Consider the following 6,166-nt stretch of genomic DNA (forward strand, 5'->3'; position numbering starts at 1 on the left):
GGTCGCAGTGGCCCCTCTAGGAACTCGGGAGAATCTCGGCAGCTCGGTAGATGGAGGCACCTCCAACGTGAACCGGAAGGGATCTTGTCTCCCCGTCCCCGTTCGTTTGTTACTAAAAAAAAGTTCCGACCTAAAGGCGGCGGCTTCGGCCAGAAAGGAGCACACCGGAAAGTGTGCGGCCCGAACACCATGCCGTTCGACCTGAGAGCATCTGGAGAAACTGGTCTTAAGTTTGGTAGAAAGAAGGGGAGAATGAGGGGCAAAGCAGTCTTAGCTTTCCAATATGTGAGGTGTTGTCATTTGAAAAAGAAGTTTGCATTATGGACCCCAGAAGACCAATGAATGGAACTGATAGAAAAGGTCAATGCAAGGAAGGCCTTTCTTAAGAAAGAGTTGCTCAGAAATGGCCGCTTCCTCCGGTGGAGCGTCCACCCCTGCACTGAAGGGTCGTGGGTTGGGTTCCTGGTGAAGGGCACGTACCTAGGCTGCAGGTTCCATTCTAGGCCCCAGTCAGGGTGCATGCGGGAGGCAACCAATCCAAATCTATGTCCCCGAAACAAAAGTGGCCTCCTCCTGTATCACCTTGTGCTGTTTTGAAGAATTAGGAGAGCCCTGGGGATGGGAAGGACAGGGGGTTCGCAGAATGAATTTTTTGGGTTAGACAATCTTTAGCATCTTCCTACAGCTTGTCTTAGACTTCTAGTAGTTTTTCCCTTTAAAACAGGGGAACTTTTTTATAACATTCCTTCGCCATTACCACTCCCTCCACACACCTCCTTTGAGTACTTATTGTGGGCCAGGTACTGTGTTAAGGTCTTGGTTTCAGTTTTTTATTGCTGCATAAAACACTACCCCCCAAAGTTAGTGCCTTAACACAGCATTTATCATTTATTACATGATCTCACAAATCTGTGGATTGGCTGGATTGTTCTGCTTCCGGTGGTATCAGCTGAGGGGCTGGGATGGCTGGCAATTGGTGCTGGTCCACAGACTGGAAGCCCAGCTGCGATGCTGGCCTGGGGCCTCCATGTTCCTCCATGTCAGTCTGTCTGTGGCTGCTTGGGCTTCCTCCGAATGATGATTAGATTCCCCAAGAGGAGCATTTTACTAGGTGTTATTTACAAACCCGTTAATAATGCAGATTATCCCCCATAAATGGGGTTCCACATAGGTTGATATACATATATGCGATTTGATATGTGTGCTATTTTATTGTATTGACAAGCTTCAAAACTTCCTATGTCAAATTTTCTGAAGGTGTTAATATCATAGATATTTTTATGTTTAAAAGTGTCGAATTTCATGCCAAAAAAGGCATTTTTGGGAAGTTTTAAATCATTACTTTATTTTGAAGAAAAGTGCTAGCGATGGACATTACTTTGAATAAAGCACTTTTGATGTTTCTCTTGAAATTATCACAAAATCCGAACTAACCGGTCAATGATTAATCCGAATTATTAACTGGTTAATGATTAATCCGCATTAACATTTTTAAGCGTAAAAATATCTATGACGTTAACACCTTCAGAAAATTTGACATATGAAGTTTGGAAGCTTGTTGTCAATACAACAAAATAGCATACATATCAAAGCACATACATATGTGGAACCCCATCTATTGAAAAAAATCCGCATCATTAACGGGTACACCTAGTAAGAGGTCAAGGTGGAACTTGTAGATGTTTAGGGCCCAGCCTTGGAAGTTAAATTGCATCATTTTCACTACATTCTGTTGTTAAAACAGGTCACTGGGTCAGACTCAAGAAAACAGATTCTATCTCTTGGTCACACTGCAAGAGTATGTGGGATGGGAGATAATGTGACTATCTTTGGAAACAATCTACTACACACATTTATCTTCATTATATCAATCTTTGAAATACTGTAATTCTGAGAATACTTACCCCTGTGAAATAGTAAAATTTCTCCTTTATAGATCAAGAAACTTGGGCTTAGAAAGGTAAGTAACTTTTCCAGTGTCATACAACGGATATGTGGGAAAGTCAAGATTCAGACTTGGCTCTCTTTCTCCAAAGCCTATGCTTTTTTTTTTTTTTTTAATCCTCACCCGAGAATATTTTTCCATTGAATTTTTTAGAGAGTGGAAGAGAGAGGGAAAGACAGAGAAATATCGATATGGGAGAAACACATCGATTTGTTGTGCCCCGACCCGGCCTGGGAGGAGAAGGAGCCTGCAGGCCCTGGGGAGGAGCCTGCAACCAAGGTGCATGCCCTTGACCAGGCTCCAACCCAGGACCCTTTGGTCTGCAGTCTAATGCTCTATCCACTGAGCCAAACCAGCTAAGGCCCAAAGCCCATGTTTTTGAGCTCTATAATTCCTCTGCATTGGCTGGAAAAAGAATAAATGGTTAAAGGGGACAAAATCACTAGGACTGAGGGGAAAACCAGGAAGCCTGTGTCTGTTCTATTAGCCACACATGTGTTGATGATTTGGTAGTACTCTAACCAGTCCCTTAGTCAAAGGATCTTTGCCTACTCATGTAACCAGTGAGCTGTGATGCAGGGGCTTGAAGAAGGGGCCTAGAGTTGCAAAATATTCATACCAAAGGAAACCTTAAGGACAATCTGGTAAAGCTCTTGTTTGTAGACGAAGAAGCCAATGCTTAGAGAAGTCAGATCCAAGGCACACTAGTTAGCTAACTAGTAGCAAAGCTTAGAGTAGAATTCAGATTCTCTAATTCAATGTTGTGTCATTACTATGTCTCAACAGATTTTTAAAGCTATCATCCACCCAAATCATATGGTATTAACACAAGTTAACCTCGAATGGTCCATTCTTTTCTTCCATTAATATAACCGTGACCATATGAAAAGACCACAGGGGAACGAAGGAAAAGCTAGTCACATTGCTGGTGGTTCACTGTGATGTGTCACCTGAATTTCCTCTTTAGAATGGTTTTGATTTCCAGGAACCTCATACTCTTCCAATGAATTCATTCAACAAACACCAAGAACCTACAATGTGTCAGACATTGTGTTAAGGCACAAGGGTAAATGAAAAATACACACAGCCCTAGCTGGTTTGGCTCAGTGAATAGAGTGTCAGCTTGTGGACTGAAGGGTTCTGGGTTTGATTCTGGTCAGGGGTACATGCCTGGGTTTCAGGCTCGATCCCCAGTAGGGGGCGTGCAGGAGGCAGCAATCAGTGATTCTCATCATTGATGTTTCTATCTCTCTTCCCCCCTCCCTTCCTCTCTGAAATCAATAAAGATATATTCTTAAAAAACACACACAGTTCTTGGCAGACATGTAATCAAATAATTACAGAAATGTTGATAGAGATGAGACCAGTAAGTGGTGACTGAATGAATTTGTCATCTTGGGGATCTCAGTCTAGCCTTCTGTAACGTCCGAACATTCTTTCTATGACAATTCTGTTTCTAACTGTTTCTGTGGCAGGGAGCTTACTACTTTAGAGGACAGTTCCCTCCTTTGGGAGAGTTCTACTTGGGAAAAGTTCTTTAAAGCAAAAATCTGCATTCCTATAATTTCGACTCATTGATCTTAGTCTTGATCTATTCTTTTCTCTCACAAAATGCATGTAGTTGTTACTCTTGTCCCTTTAAAATATTTGAAAATTATCACAATTGTTCCAAAGATCGCTCTGTGGAAAAGGAGGGAGAAAGCCAGGGCTTACAGTAACCACTGGTAGCGTTTCCCCTTCCAGGTTTCTGCTACAAAGGGGATAGGAATCCTTTTTCTTTTTCAAGCCAAATGTTTCAAGACAAAGAGAACTGAGTATATAGAGAAAGTAAAGTGGGAGAGTATGGAGGTCTTTTAAATGAGGAACTGTGGACCCTTAGAGTGCCCACAGTCGGCTCAGACATTTATATTCAAGGATTCAGAAGCAACTTTCAGACATGATCGTGGTCATGGCTCTCTAAAATGGTTGCTTTCTGGATCTTCCTCACTTCTGCCCTCACCTATTTTTGTGCCATCACTGTCCTTGGCCAGTAGAGGGTGATCAAACCTTGATTTCTCTTAGAACAAGGCTGGGCAAGCTTCTTGCCCATTACAGCTCTGAAAATGTCCCTGTCTTCCTTAAGGAGTCCACACATATAGCATGTTGGGAAGCTGCAGACATTTTCTAAAGAAAATGAAAGGAAAAGAATAGAAATGGAGTGCTGGAGACAACCCCAGGGCTTAACGCTGAAGCTCTGTTACTAATGAGCCTTGGGAGATTTGGATATGCAACTTAATTATCTAAAAATGGTATGATAATATTTGTTCTGATAACCTTTTTTTCCTTTAATTTAATTTTGTAAAAATAATTTTAAATGATTTCAGAGAGAAAGAGAGATAGAAACATCAATGATGAGAGGGAATCATTGATCGGCTGCCTTCTGCATGCCCTACACGGGGATCAAGCTCACAACCTGAGCATATAAACTGACCGGGAATCGGACCAGGAATCAAACCGTGACCTCCTGGTTCATAGGTCGACACTCAACCACTGAGCAACGCCAGTGGGCTTCTCTGACAACTTTAAAGTGCTGGATCATGTGAGAATGAACTAGCTTTGTAACTAGCTATACCAATAATAAGGGATTTTTAATCTTCAAAACTCTTGGCTACAATATTATTTTTTTAAAATATATATTTTATTGATTTTTTCACAGAGAGGAAGGGGGAGGGATAGAGAGTTAGAAACATCGATGAGAGAGAAACATCGATCAGCTGCCTCCTGCACACCTCCTACTGGGGATGTGCCCACAACCAAGGTACATGCCCTTGACTGGAATCAAACCTGGGACCCTTCAGTCCGCAGACCGACGCTCTATCCACTGAGCCAAACCGGTTAGGGCTACAATATTATTTCTGATCTCCTCTTAGTTTTAATGTCATCCCCCTAAGGGATAGATGTAGCTCCACCTATCACAGATCCATATTTCTATTCTGTCCACTATGGATTGGGCCACCTGCCTTCTCCTTAATAAGAGAGGGTAGTTTCTGCCCCAGCTGGTTTGGCTCAGTGGGTAGAGCGTCAGCCTGTGGACTAAAGGGTCCCAGGTTCGATTCCAGTCAAGGGCATGTGCTCAGGTTGTAGGCTCGATCCCCAGTAGGGGGCGTGCAGGAGGCAGCCAATCAATGATTCCCTCTCATCATTGATGTTTCTATCTCTCTCCCTTCCTATCTGAAATCAATAAAAATATATTTTTAAAAAAAAAGAGAGAGAGAGAGGGTAGTTTCTTGCCAAGACTTTCACAAGAACACATACTGGCTTGTTCCCCCTAGTTTGAGGAAGAACCCAGGAAAAATTTGCATACGCTTAGAATACAAGGAGATTACAAAGGCTACCTGGCCTAGCCCTCCTCCCCTCCCCATGCAAGATCGCTTCTCAGACCCCTGTGTGTCCCCCAGCCATACACGAATAAGTTGATTCAGCCACCTGCTCTGGCTGGCTCTGCAACAAGGTTCTTTCTTCTCCCAGTGGCTTCCACTAGGATCACTCCTGATTGTGCAACTTGTGCCCTGCACAACCCTAGGGGCCACCATTTATCTTATCGGGGAGTTTTCAGGGAGTTATATAGTTATTACAACTTGCCAGCAGAAGGCAGACAAATTTCCTGAAGATGGGGTACCTTTCTCTAATTTGCCCCAAATCCTGGTAGTGGCTAGGCAGAGCTGGCTTTACTAAGCTGCCTTACTCATTGCTGTATCTCCTTCCTTTTATTATTCTCAATACACAGCATATGCCTGACAACCATGTTTGTAGAATGGGATTTAGTTCTATTTCTTGGAGTCAAGCAGAATGAACTAAAATCCTCTTCTAAGATGACAGGACTTTACATCTTTGAGGGCAGAAACCAAGTTCCCAGTGAGATTTTTTTCTCATCAAGAAAAATCCTTAGCCAAAACTGGTTTGGCTCAGTGGATAGAGCGTCGGTCTGCGGACTGAAGGGTCCCAGGTTCGATTCCGGTCAAGGGCATGTACATTGGTTGCGGGCACATCCCCAGTGGGGGGTGTGCAGGAGGCAGCTGGTCGATGTTTCTCTCTCATCGATGTTTCTAGCTCTCTATCCTTCTCCCTTCCTCTCTGTAAAAAATCAATAAAATATATTTAAAAAAAAAAGAAAAAAAAAAGAAAAATCCTTGGTTGCACACATGAGGTTCTTTTGTTTTTTTTTGTTAATCCTCATTCGAG

Source organism: Cnephaeus nilssonii, assembly GCF_951640355.1.
Source record: "Cnephaeus nilssonii genome assembly, chromosome: 2".
Classification (NCBI taxonomy): domain Eukaryota; kingdom Metazoa; phylum Chordata; class Mammalia; order Chiroptera; family Vespertilionidae; genus Cnephaeus; species Cnephaeus nilssonii.